Consider the following 15,312-nt stretch of genomic DNA (forward strand, 5'->3'; position numbering starts at 1 on the left):
TTTTTTTTTTTTTTTTAACATTGGCTCCTTTGTGATGCATGCAGTCTGTTAGCACACATTTTCAGATTCCCTTCAAAAAGGAAACTAAATAGAAATGTGAGTGCATGTTAATTACCCAAAAACATGGCACGCCAGATGGCCACCAAGGTCTGCTTCAGTTGAGTAGGTAAATAATGCCACCAATCCCTTTTGTCCCCTCTGCAAACCCAAGTTTGAATTATTTTCCTTCCAATTACTGTCAATGCAGAAAGTAAACAAAAAAAAAAAGCCATATTTATGGGAATGGACCAGGGAAATGAAGGTAAGCATTGTTTCTCTGCTGCTAAATTCTATGCAGTTGGTCCAGGGAAAGTAAAGAAAAATTCTCCTAATTTTGAAAAGCATAGAGTCAGGCTTTTAGTACAAGTTTAAATACCAGAGAATTAATTTTTCCAAAGCATGTATATATTTGGGCTTTATATGGATCTTTAATAAGTGCATGTCTATTTCAACTTCAACATTCTTATAACTAGGTTGTGCAATGAGCCCTCTTTCATTACTTAAGGGAGATTTTAAAATTCATTAAGTCAGTATATACAGTCATGCTCCACTCCAAGAAAAATAAAACTCAGTTACGTCTTTCTGCTGAGTTGCACATGCATGATAAATTCTGCATGACATTTCATTTACTACATAGGACCTCAGTGTGCTCCACGGTTGAGAGCATGAACTGCGGTAACATATAGATCAATGTGAGAGGCAGGACAGTCATTTGAGACCCTGGCCTTTGGTTGTTCCCTAACTGGTACTCCCTGCTTTCCCTCACTGGTAGATCAGTGCCTTGGCATTCACTGCTACCAACGAGAGACGTGACAGGTAGAAGAGCAGAAGTCTCTGGGGAGTCTTTGGTTCTTATATTTCAAAAGTCTAAGATCCCAGGAAGGCTTGTTGTCTTGGAGTATAGACTAAATAACTGGGAAAGCTGAGTAGAAAGTTTGGTTCCTCTAACCAAGAAAGGAGCCTTGTGCTTGGCACATGACACATTCCCCACAACGGAACCTGGCAGAGAAGAATCATGGCTTTGGAATTCTCTGGAACATGGGTGATCCAAGCCAGGCTAGAGTGTGGAACTTGAAGCAACTGCTTGTATATTTAAGAAAAAAATTCCCTCCTTTTTCAGGAATGGGCATCTCGGAAAAGAATCCAGAGCCTTCATATGCCAGGCAAGGGCTCCACAGAGGAGCTACATCTAAAGCTCAGAATGTCCCTCTTTGTGAAGTATTGGTGTTATGTGCTTTACAAACTAACTTCTAACCTCAGAGAAAGGAGAGGGACAGGTGAAGAGAGATCCTCAAACTGATGGTAATCAAGTTTCTACCCTCCCTGGACAAATAAGTCCTCAAAATACACAAATCAAATTGAGTCTGAGGCAAATAAAAATTCTACTTGGCACAACTGTGTTTGTTGATTGAAATTCATACCTGTAATGTTTGCAAAGCCAATATTGAAGTTTGGGTATAGATCTAGGAGAACAGAAGGGCATTTCCTATGTGCATGTAGGACAGATGAAAATGAACAGATTTACAGTTCTTCCAGAAGAATTTCCATGCTTAAATCTTGGCTATGCTACACGAATTTCTCTGTATGCCAGGAATTTTACCTGCATGGACTTATGCACTCCTCCTAACAGTCTATGGAGATAGGAGGATTGTTATCCATTTGCAGATTAGAAAAACAATATTCACAGAAGCAAATAACTTGTCTAGAATTCAAATCATGGACACTATAAGCATAAAGGGACCAAACACAGGATTTTCACCTTATATTTGATTCTACCCTAATTATAAATCACTGAAGTTCAGTAGAATGAAAAAAGTACCTATTACCCCTCTTTTCTTTTATCACCTTGACCCAGAGTAGAGGCAAAATGTGGGGTGCTGACTCTTCCCTTCAAAACATGTCACACTAAATTACAAGTTCAGGCAAAGAAGCTATTGACTTATTTCAATTCCTGGTCTCATCATGGTAGGATGAGGGTTAATTGTTTTATTTCCTAATAAAAACTAGCCTTTTAAAAATTTCTTAAAGTAAAATGCTATCTAGTGAAAAATGAAACACAGAGTTAAATATCTCTCCTTCTGGAAGTTTTCCTCTTATATGAGATGAAGTAGTTTTGTTATACTTTTTTATTATACTATAAACAAGACTCACCACTTTTTATGAAGATAGAACAACCACCATTCATTTTCAAGTATAAGGGGGAAAGTGTCAGCTTTTTATGAAAGAGAAAGTTACTTTGAAAGTGATTGCCTGTAAGATGGCAATTCAAGAAAATAATTTTTGGTGGAAAACATAAACACTATAAATTGGTGAGCATTGATAGAGAGTGAACGACATCAAATTAGCTTCCTTAGTACCTTTTGGTTTTCCTGTATGATATCAGCAACATCTTTTTATTTTGCATAAGTCAACCTACGCTTATATAGCACTTTCTTCTAGTTGGGTCATCCATAAGAGATGTGGATTCCACCTCCAGATGGTCAACTACAAGTACAGTTTTTAGAAGAGAAGCCATGCTTTGATGTAAAACAAAGAACCAGAAAGTTCAAGGCAAAGTTTGCAGCCTGATTTTCTAAAGACCCTGTGCAAGGCTCCACATTCATTTTTCCTTTCCGAAGCTCACTTTTTAGCTTTCTACTTGGTAGAGTCTACAACAACATGTCACATCACTCATGTCTTCTGAATCCACATTTCCCTTGACCACATGGCCAGAGGTTTCCACCTGCCTTAGACTCAGAGCACCAGATTTTGCCTAGAGGCTGAGCCAAGGTGACCAGAGGAGTGGTGGTTATGATGCTCTGTGGCTCTACTATGCTATGTCAGTTCTGTATATTCAGGGTGCAGTTGAGTGTATGGTTAATGACCTGTGATTTGTGCCTTTCATCACACCTTGGATCTGTTTTGAATTCCTTCTAAGACTCCTTGTATGGTTCAATCTCTGCTTGATCTTTAACAGTTGAGCTCCTTCAGAGTCCAATCCTTGGCCCTCTTTTCCCCATCATCATTTCTCCAGATTTTGTTGCATGGGAGGCTCGACACAGACCAGAACTGTGTAGACCTCTACCTGAGCTCTAAGTCCCTGTGCCTACACAGCTCACATTTCCTGGCTGATCTTTGTGTTATATTGAGGGCTATATGTGGCTACCCACAAGTTCTGTTAGGAGCTTTTCATTTTTTAATTTTTATTTGCTTCTACCTAACCACATAATAAAATATAAATTCTTATAAACTGTAAAGAATAAAAGAATGAGAAAGAAGAATCTCAGTCTACCTATCGTTCCCCTTCTTACACCACCTTGTTTCACACCCTGCCCCAAACTTGTGTTCTGACCCGGATGACCTGTAACTTCCCTTAACTTGCACAACAGCCCAGGAGAAGCACTGCTTTCTCCTTATACATATAAGTAAATGGTTGCAAAAAGGTATTTAAAAACTTGCTCAAGGTATCACAAATAGGAAGTAGCAGATTGGAGATTCCAAGTTCATTTGTCTTCAGCACCTCCAGTCTTTCCCTTTTTGTCATGTCACATAGGCAACTCTCTGAGGCACCTCATGTTCAATAATATGAACTTAAACTCACAGCTTTCTTGCCTTGACCCCACTCACCATGCTTGGACCATCTCTTGAATCTCCTGGGCAAAGTACATTTCAATTTCACTCACCAAACTAGGTCACCATGAGCACCACTTCTTCATCCATAAATCATAGCTTCTAAACCACCAAACCTTGCTAATATGATTTCTCTTGTCTGTGAAATTCCCCTTATTATCAGAGCCACAGCCCCTATTGGTTAAATCTGCTGCCACACTTGTTATCTTCCAAATCAACCCATACACCATTGCCGACAAATTGATCTTTTAATAATGCAAGGGCAAGGAGAATAGCTCAGTGGAATAAGTGCTTGCCTGGCAAATGAAAGGTCCTGAGTTTGATCCCTGGTACCACAAACAAACAAACAAACAAACAAACAAACAAACAAACAGAATGTTCATATCAGAGCATGCCACTCTTCTCTTTAAAATCTCTGGTGTTTCATTGTTCTGACAACAAAGTGCAAGAAAGCTTGCAGAGTTTACAGGGCTGTCACTGCAATCCCTGCAAATGTCCCTAGCCTCAGGTGGCACATTCCATACTCCAGTCACACTGGTCTTCTCTCAGTGCCTCAAACAAGTCCCACACCTGTCAATCACCAGCCTTGCACAATGTGGCTCCTCTTCTCAGAGTGTTTGCATTTTCCCTCTTAGCCTACATGACTGTGTTCAAGATGCAAGTGTTAAGTAACCAGGGAAAGCCACTGTTAATGCCTAATTTTTCTAGTCCTAACTCTGACATGGCCTTATATCACTGTTTACTTTGCATTTTTTTTTTACTTTTCACATCATGCAATTAATTCATTAGCATAATGTGTTTATCCCCCTAGGCAACAAGCTCCAGAAGGACGAGACCATGTCTCTCTCACTCACCTCTGTGCCTAGAACATAACAGCCTCATAAACACTTACTAAATGAAATTCAGTATGATTCTTGCAAGTGACCTACTTGGTTGGCTCTCAGGTTTCCATTCCTGGAAAAGAGAGATGTTAGCACTATCCTAGAGTCATATTACCTCTTTTAGGCAAGTAGAGTTCATGTTTAGCAAGCTTGGTTTCTGTAGGAATATTCAGAAACAGTCTAAATCATTCAACGAGTTAAGGATATTCTCCAATGACTGTCCCTACAGAACAGAAATAGGGCACTTAATCTCTTGGCCTTCCTTGTCCCCAACCCAACAGCCATTAGAGGAAGTCTAAACATTACAAAACAAGATTACTGGAAAATCTTTTTCAAACTCACTTCTTTGCATATTTCTAGGCAGCACTGTTTTAATTGATTCAAGTTTGCAGGGCAGGATTCTAATTTCAGGACAACTCCCTAAACAATTCACCACAGAACAGAACATTAGAATTATGGTAGGTATAATTAAAATGCCATTGCATTCTACTGTTGTCTCTTCCTCTGTAGTCCCCACCCACAATCGCCTTTCTGTACCAACAAAGAAACAGCTGTATGATCAGCAGGCCTCCATCTGTGGGCTCCCATCTGTGGTTTCTTTCGCACTTGTGCCAAGTGGATCTGGAAAAGTAAAACACACCCTACTCTTAGTTTTACTCTTTCCCAATATTCCGTGTACCACAACAATAGCTGAAAGATCCTTTTGGGCTTATCTCAAATTAGCGCTTCCCAGAAGTTCAAGGGTAATTAATAATATTGCATTGTTCTTCTGATTAATCCGATTGTCAAGAATTCAAAGGCAATCGAGGAGTGAGTACAGAGAAAGAGAAAGATAATTCTTGTCACGTTACTGGGGAATGAATTGCAAATGTTCAGAGTAATGCAATTGTTAGGACGTGTGCCTCATTCAACATGAAAGAAGCAGGACCTGAACAAATGGTCGTGATGAGACGCAGGCTACATCAGAATATTAGCTGTCTAACTGTTTTATTTTCTAGACTTCTTTCATTCCCCATCTTCAAACTTGCATCAGGGATATATAAACAAGTTAATTTCTTGTCATGGCAGCAGATTACAGACTAGAAAGAAATGTCCCAGAGTTGGAGTGTCCTAACTCTGATGGCTGAGTTACTATTTTCATCACCTTTCTAGATATTTGTTCTTTGTAACCACTTTTTAGGGCCACTGTTGTCATGGACTACAAAAAATTTTTTTTTTTATTAGACCTTTAAGAATTCCCCTGGAAAACTGGTCAAGCAATGGCCGTGACTCATCCACATGGCTGACACTGACAAAGGATCTACAAATTGAGGTACAAGGTTTCAGGATAAGTCCTGAAGGGACTTTACTGACCCTGTCAGATACAAAAGTTACATTTCTTGTTATATAGGTCTTGCATTATCTTGGTCTTAACCATCCAGCAGAAAAGTATAAAAATGAAATATAAAAGCAAAGCCATATTAATATGCTGAGCTGTAAAAGGCCCAGGTTAACAACTTCTGACATTGCCAGTGCTGTGAATAACTCACTACTATTATGGACTACTGGACTATATGGGAATATTTTGCTGAATTCACACACCTACAATATTTAAATGACAATGGAATACCCATCTCTGACAAAAATAAACAAAAAAGGGGATACAAACGAAGGGTCATTTTGTATCTGCATATTCTCTTAATTCAGTGAATAGAAAGATTTGTCCTAATAGTGTTTGTGGACAGGATATCATGTCTGCATCTTGTACTATGAATAACCATTACAAATACAATAATATGCAATGTATTAATTATTGAGACTGTCCTACTAATCAGTTTTGAAACTGTCTCATTGCTATTTGTTTCTCAATAAAATCATTTTTTTAAATAAAAGAATTCCCCTTTAAGATTCATCTGCATCCTTTAGTATCCAGTTCTTGCTTGGTTTCTCTAAGAAGCATTGCTTGTGTAAATGGTCCATCTCCTTTATGCTTATTGAATGTTCATACCCATTCTAGCTCTGATCATGAGGATATAACCTTTATTTACATGTTCAGTTCCAGCATTGACAACCATTTTAATTTTCTATTTATGCTTAACATATCTTTACTTGCTCCTAAAGCATGAATAAAGGAATGATATTAAATATTTAATTTTAATTTCTCCACGGTGCAGCAAAAGGTGTTAGCCAAACAGAAACTCTTGCAAATTTTGATATCCATGGACCAATATATCATCTGTAACCCATGAGCAGGAAGATTTGAGGGAGGACAGAGAAATCAATTGCTAAGATAAACTTCAGCTTTCAATCTGGCCTCTCATTTCCACCTTCACTCTGACCATATTTTTGCCATTTTTGAGTATGAGAAAGAAGAAATCAGTTATAATTACATTTCCATGACAGCTTATTCTACTCTGCCAAATTGTAATTCTCCCAACTTATGTTTGTAGAGTTGGTGTGAGGATTTAATGAGATAATGCACAATGTGCATAGCAGTATTTATTATAGAGCTTGACAAATAGTATGAATCAAATAGTATTTACCTGTCATTTTTACGTATATTAAAGAACTTAACATTGCATTTTCATTTTCTCCTTTAAGCTTATATCCCACTCTTGCAAATCTGTTAGCCATAAAGAAAGGATCAAAAGGGAGGAAGCTGGAGAAAAATGGTGAAATAAAAATGGCCTATTAGCCAAGAAAATCATCTCAGAAGAATAATAATATATTTTACTTTCATCAGATCAGCACGCAGCCTATCCAGAAGAATCTTCATTATCCCCACAACATGTCACTTCTTTGAAAATGAATGGCTTGACATATTTCCTAGCTGAAAAGACTTATCACCAGACAAACTTATGACCCTAATAAGTGATGCCTGGGACAGCCTGCCACAAAAACAGCTATGGTGATTAGCTTCATATAACTAGCTGCTTTCAGCCACTATCAAATTTCATGTATTTATATAGAGACAGATCTCAAGGATATTAGAGTATTGGCCCCCTAACTTTAGTAATTAAAATTAATAGGCAAGAATCCAATATTGTATGAAGCAGCCACACTGACGTCCTTTTTTATGTATTTGGTACAGGGTCTCACTACACAGCTCAGACTCACAGTGATCCTCCTATTTTCAGGTTCCCAAGCACTGGGATTACAGGTGTGCACCACCATACCAGGTCTTGGAGGTAGGCTCAGGGTATCCAGGGTTGGGGCCAGCATGGTGTGTGGTGCTGGGGATCTAACTCTGGTTGCTGTGCTTGCCTAAGCAGGTACTTAGTCCACTGAGCTATCTCACTGACCCTTATATTCCTTTTTTAATCTGTATTCCAAAATATCCTTTTCTGCCTTATCATAAAGAATAATAGCAGCTGTATCAGCAGACTATGTGTTTTGGTACTGAAGATTGAACTCAGGACCTTGCACTTGCCGGGCAGGCTCTTACGCTGCTGAGTTACATCCCCAGCCCCCAACACATATATCAGTTAAAGAGAAAATTTATAATATAGCAAAACAACTTCATTCTTCACTTTCAGCATATGTACCAGGATTTACTATACAAGTAGGCACAGTCAATCCATCTACCAACAAACATACATTGAGGTCCTTGGCCTCGAAGGTACCAGCTCCTGTGATGCTAGTTGCAGATTCCTCGATAAATCACAATCTCTGTTTCAGACAATGTATCTTCTACTGGGTAAGGAAGATGAATAAATTTGAACTGTCAGGCAGCAGAAAGTATTAGTATGCAGTTAATGATATGGCATTTATGAAGTCCAGAGGGGTCAGAGTATCAAGGAAGTCTTCCTGAAAGCAATGGGCAATATAAGGTGATCTTCAGAACAGAAACTAGAGGCTTCACTCCACTCTCTGAAGGATGAAACTGGCAATCAAGGCAGGGAACTCCTGTGCAAAGTCATTGATGCCAACCATAGGACTGGTGTAGTGGGCAGCAGATAGACCATCACAGTGCCCACTAGGGTAGTGTGGAGATTGTAGAGTGAGGACAGGCTTGGAAGACAGTATAATATTGTAAAGGGCCTGTGTGCTAAGGAAAGCAAACTTCTTCATGAAAACTCCTGAGAACCACTAAAGAACATGAGAGGGCTGGTGCGATAGCTCAGGAGTCTAAAGCGCCTGCTTAGGCAAGCACACAGGGACTACATTTCAATCCCTGGCATGACATGCCACATGAACTCCACCCTCAGTGTGGGCTGAATAGACAACAAAAAGAAAAAAAAAAAAGAAAACATCAAAAAGTGATTCAACAAGATTTACATCTTAATCTGACACTGCTGTTAACCTAGAGAGAGTAGGCCATAAACTGAGATTATCACATGTTATCACACAGAGTAGATGCTCTTACAAATCAACCCTATGAAAACATGGAGTGGAAAAGGTAGTTTTACAAAACAATACTCAGTTGATATTTTCTAATGAATTTCACTGTTTAAAATTCTGGTCTTTGCCTTCTAAATTGATTTCAAAACCTCCTAAATGGCATGGGACCCATGATTTGAAAAGCCCCAATAAGAAGAAATAGACTGGACTCCAGATGATTTGATAGGACTTTATTATAGTACTTTGAGTAGTACAAGATATGGAGCTCAGTTAAGACAACGTAATGGAAAAGATCTGGTCACTTCTCCCTTAGTATTGAAGCTCTGTTTAGTCACCTTGCTATAACCCAGCTAAATAAGCTTGGCCATATTCATGTGCTTCTGAGTGCCTGCCATGTATACTCCATGCAAAGAGCCTTGTACATAGATCAACTCCAATTCTAATGGCAAAACTTTAGGATAGACATTGTTGTTATCTCCCCCTTATAGACATAAACACTAAAAACTCAAGGAAACTATGATCTACCAGGGTCATGTAGAAAAAAATTAGTAGAGAGATGCACAACTAGTCTATGTAAGGCTATTTAATTCACATTTCTTGCAGTACTGCGATCTATTGAATAAATACATTGAAATAGTTCATTATTTAGCTTCTTTCCAAGTATTTTTCTGCTATAAACAATGTTATACTACATGTTTCAGACTGTGTGCAAGACTTTTCTTAGAGAACAATTTCTGGATCGAGGGTTATGTTATAGAGATTTTACTAGCTTAAAGAAGTATCCATCAATTCCATTTTATGAGTCGCCTCACATCTGTGTTGTTATATTCATTCTTGATTTTTTTTCTGTATCTGTGGAAATGTAATGATTTTGTAATGTACTTTTATTAATGTAATGGATGTTTCTTATGTTTTCCTAATATTAAGCTTATTGCATCATGGACAGATGACCAAATCTCCAACACTTGGGCCTCCAGGAAATGCTTTACGAAAATCATAGCACCATTTTATTATGTTGGTTTTCAAACACATACCTTTTGGTTTTATGGTATTCTGATTTATAACATTAATTTATGCCCTTATTATATTAATTCTTTTTGCTGAATAGATATCTTAGGTTCCAAACATTTGTTTATAAATAATAAATAAAAAATAACATTTCAAACTGACTTTTTAATTCTGTTTTCCATTTTTTTAGCTTTAGGAATGTAGCATTTAATGTAATAAATCTCCAAGTGTTAGAATTTTTGTTGATTTTTCCATCAGTTTTTCAAATTTTATATCTAATTGTTGAAATGTATAGATTTTTCTAAGGTTTAAATTAGGGTCAAGATTTGTGAATTTCATTGTACTTTAAAATTTCATACAGGGCTGGCCAGATAGCGCAGTAGTTTAAAATGCCTGCTTAGGTAGACACAGGGCCCAGGGTTCAAGCTCCAGCAGGCTGGGCCGGCCTCGCCACCGAGGCATGCTGAGATGGCAATTGAAACTAGGTTTGATGGTGTACACCTGTAATCCCAGCGCTTGGGAGGCTGAAAACAGGAGGATCACTACAAGTCCAATCTGTGTAGTAAGACCCTGTACTAAATACATAAAAAATAATTAATCAATTAAATTAAATAAAAAATAAAATTTCATACATACATATTTTATAAGCCAGTTATGTATAATCTGACTAGATAGAAAGATATATACGTAGTGGTAGATGTTGCTTTGTATGTTAATTAGAGAAAACTTTAACTCTCTTTTTTACATAATCAGTAGTTTGGCTTCAACTTTGTCATATTATTTTAATATGTGCAATTATATAATCACATGCTATACTATATATGTATATATATATATATATATATATGATGTTATATAATAACTTTCCTCCCTCATTGGTTTTTTATTTGGCCCCTATTATGAACAATATTAAAGATAATAATCTTTCCTCTTACATTTCTCAGTATCTAGCTTGAAATAATATTAATTTAGCCCCAAATAATAAACGTACACTCATAAGTAAACTTTTTCTGTTTAGTAAGACCCTGTACTAAATACAGTAAACGTTGTTAACGTTTTACCTATTCTCTCCCAGTATTTTCATGGTTGTAGGATGTACTCATTTCAGCACATATAGCCACCGCCTCCCATACTTTCATCCAACCATCTTCCAGTTGTGCCTCTTCATGAAAATGTACACTGTATCTATTACTCACTATCAGTTTTAAATCAATTTTACTCCATGTTTGATACTTCCTGAAGCATACTATCTAGTAGATATTTCAGAGAATAGAAAGTATTTCCTGAATTATTGCATGGTCCAAACAGATTGTGTGCAGTTTTTAAGCAAAAACAATCATTTTGGCTAGATATAAATTAATTAGCTCACATCTTCTCTGTTTAACTATCTTCCGATATGATATTCCATGATCTCCTGGCATTCATAACATTATTGTCAAAAGGTTTCATGCAATTTTTAAAATCAAATTTTTATTAGTACACATTTGCAGTACATAGTGTTTCTATTTTTTGTGCAAAATTGGTACATAAACATAATACATAGTCATTGCTTTTTTCATCCATCTATCTCACCTGCCCCATTTCTTGGTCTCCTTCTCATCTGAGAAAGATATATCTCTTTACTTCCTATTTTCTAACTTTTATTTTGCTCTTTAATTATAATTTAAGTTTCTCACATAAGAGAAACTATTTGATACTTAAGCTCATATATCTGATTTATTTCACTTACATACGAATGTCTTGGCCTGTCTCTGGTCATGAGTTTAATTTAATTTGTCTTTAAAATTACATACTTAGGGCCAATGAGATAGCTCGGCGAAATAAGTGCCTGCTTAGGCAAGCACAGGGGCCAGGGTTTGATCCCCAGTACCATCTGCCATGCTAGCCATGTTCCTGGGCCCGGTGACCTGACCATGGAGACAGGCAAGGTGGCGCACACCTGTAATCCCAACACTGTGGGGGCTGAAAGCAGGAGAATCACTACAAGCCCAATCTGTGCAGTGAAACCCTGCACCAAATACATAGAAAGAAAGAGAGAAAGAAGAAAGAAGAAAGAAGAAAGAAAGAAAGAAAGAAAGAAAGAAAGAAAGAAAGAAAGAAAAAAAAAAGAAAGAAAGAAAGAAGAAAGAATCTATTAAAATCACATACTTAAAATATTTGGCATAATTCTATACCAAATTTTACATAGTAACAGCAAGTTCTTTCAATATGCATTTTACTTGTTTTTAATTTTAAAAGCATTTCTTTAATTACCTTTCTCAGTATTTGCTCCTTCCCATTGTTTTGGTTTTCTTTCATCACTAGAGCTTCATATCACATGAATGTTGGGCCTTCTTTGTCTATTTTGTCTCTTAGTTTTTCTTGAATTCCTCTCCCATTTTTTTCTGTTTTATTATTTATCTCCAGATGTTCTTTGTTTGCCTAATTTTGTGTTTGTTCAGGTTTCTGAAATAATTTTATTTTCTAATGGATAACTCTTTCCTGATGTTGATCGCATTATGTTTGGGTTCTATCATTTTTATTTACGTTGCTTTTTCACATTATGAATCTCTACATGAATTTTCGGCTCATCTTAAAATATTAAATTTTCATGTTATACCTAGCATGTTTTGTTTTTGTATCTTACATTCTTTTATTCTATAGATAGATCTTTTTTCTGTACAATCATTGGTTCGTATCAAGTAATCAAGTGACCAGACCAAGCTATTCGATTGGCCGCCTTCTCCAAAATAAATCCAGGTGGAGTGAGACACTTAAGCACTTGGTGGGCTCCCAGAACTTAAGACTCTGCTGATTTCCATTCTGAGGCCACGCATGTACTTCAAAATATACTAAGTTATATGCGTTAAAGTGGACTGAAAGAAACTACAAGATGCAGAACGATTAAACGGTGTAGTTTGCTTGCTTAGAGCTGCAAGGTGGATGGGATGCGCGTATCTCACAGCTTCTTTTGAAATAGTGTGAGGAGCTTGCAGAAGCTGAACGTGTTCGTGTGGCGTTGGGCAGAGCTACGCGGCCCGCCGGAGCCTCGCCCAGGGCTCATTTCTTCTCTGCATCTCCTTCCTTGGGTTCTTGCTTCAGCTTGTAGTCGGCCAGGGCAGCCTTGCTGGCATCTGCTGCCAGCGTGGAACACTGCATTTCACGGGTGGAAGGCGGAGCTCCTGGGCAGTGTCCGTGCTTCTGATGGTCAAGGCTTCCTCCGCCCTCTTCCCTTTCACCCACGCGGTGGCCAAGGAGGTGGAGGCAGTTGCAGAGCCGCAGCCAAATGTCTTAAACCTGGCAGCTAAGATTGGTTATCACGTCGCATGTTGTTATCTTCAAAGGTGTTGTTTAGATTATAAAAATAAGCAAGCAAAATTAATTGAACAATCTAAGCACTAATTGCTCCTTTCAATGAACTAATAGAAATTAGTAGTACAATTATCTTAGCTATCTTTTGTATACCTTTTGTCTACATGTGTCTTTAAATTGGGCTGGTGTGGTGTCACATACCTAAAATCCCAGCATTTGGGACACTGAGACAGAAGGGTCATCACAAGTTCAAGGTTGTTTGGGCTACACAGTAAATACCTATTCAGTTTGGAACATATAGTGAGAGTCTCTCTTAAATAACAAAGATAAAGATTAAAAACTAGGAATATATTCAAAATGCAAAAGTATAGAAGAGATAATAATTGTAACAGAAGTTAAGAGCACAGAAGGGGCCTGACAGATAGCTCAGCAGGTTAGAGCACCTGCTTAGGCAGAGGCAGGGGTGGAAGGTTCAATTCCTGGCCTGCTGGGGCGGCCCTGCCCCCAGGGGGGGCAGTGAGGTTGACTGAGACTGAGCGTGGTGGCACACATCTGTAATCCCAGCACTTTGGAGGCTGAAAACAGGAGGATCACTACGAGTCCCATCTGAGTAGTGAGACCCTGTAGACATTGTACTAAATACATTTTTAAAAAAGAGCACAGGAAAGGAAAAAAAAAATTAAAAGGAAAAAAGTTATAGGGACAATTTAAATGACAATAGATCTTGATGGTCATGCAGCTAGAATATACTAAGGGAAAAAAAAGCAATGAAAAGGGACCAGGGAGATAGCTCCGTTGAATAAGCACTTGCCTGGCAAGCTCAAGGGCCTGAGTTCAATCCCCAGGTCTTAAAAAAAACAAAAAACAATGAAAACTTTGGGAAGCAGATTTATGTTAAAATATTACTTATTTTTGAGTGGTGAAATGGAAGACAGTGTTGATAAATAAGCAAACTGAGTAAGAGAAGAAGTGATGCCCTGCCTCCCTAAAAACAAGAGGGTCTTCCAACAGACCTTGATGACAGAGACCCTGAAGGAGCCTTCCATAGTTCTTGCCATTCTGCCGATACAGGCTATGCTTTCAAGCTGTCATCAGAGAGAGAGAGAGAGAGAGAGAGAGAGAGAGAGAGAGAGAGAGAGAGAGAGATGTTCTTTTTGCAGCCTTGCACCAGCCAGGCAAGCATTGAGCTATATCCCATGTTCTTGTTAGAGAAAAGAATTACCCACTGGGCATGGTAACACATACCTGTAATCCCAGCACTTGGGAGGCTGAGGTGGGATTGCTAAGAGTTCAAGGCCACCCTTGGCTACCTACATAGCCTGGACTGCATAGTGAGACCCTGTGTCAAGTAAACAAATTAATTAATTAATTAAAGGAATCACCATCTCTGCCTTTGGTTCAAAGACAACCATTGTGATCTCATGCCCACCTTCACAAATATAATGAGCACAACTCTCAATGTACACTCCTAAGTAACTAAATATTATAACTTTATAAATCAACTTAATGTTTTCCTTGACTTCCCACTACCTCAGGTGACAGAGGCTAATTCCCATCAGTACGTTGGACTCTGTCTCCCTTCGGCCTCTTTAGCCATGAGTTAAGTTCTACAGGGCTGGCTCAGAACTCAGGCAGGGCAGAGTACCGATTTCTTAAAGCCTTTCTTCTACACAGCCATGCATGAGCTCCACATCATTCTGCTTTGCACCCAGTTTGATTCCTGTCACATTGCAGATAGCCCTATTTGCTGTCTGTTGGCCTTTCAAGAATCTCTGCACCAGGCAATGAGATCTACTTGCTGCTTCTGTGAAGAAGTGGCAGTTGGGGCTCTACTGAAATGTACCCATAGTGGATTTCCACCCATAGTGGTGTCTACCACCATGAGACTACACAGGAGGTAGCAGGCAAGCCCCTCCAATCTGTGAGACAGAGGCTCTTTCCTCCTCAGCCCAAACAAATCTTATGTTTTTCAGAGAAAGCTCCCCATACTTTATCGTGGAAGGATCCATGATATGTGTTTTCCTCAAAACTTGAGCCTCAAAGGCTGGCCAAAGAGCTCAGCAGATTAAAGTGCCTCCAAGCAGGCTCTGGGGCCAGGGGTTCAATCCTCAGGCTTGCCGTGCCAGCCCCTTCCCCGGGGCATGCTGAAACAGCAAGGCTGGGT

Source organism: Octodon degus, unplaced genomic scaffold (assembly GCF_000260255.1).
Source record: "Octodon degus isolate 3935 unplaced genomic scaffold, OctDeg1.0 scaffold00001, whole genome shotgun sequence".
In the NCBI taxonomy this organism is placed as follows: domain Eukaryota; kingdom Metazoa; phylum Chordata; class Mammalia; order Rodentia; family Octodontidae; genus Octodon; species Octodon degus.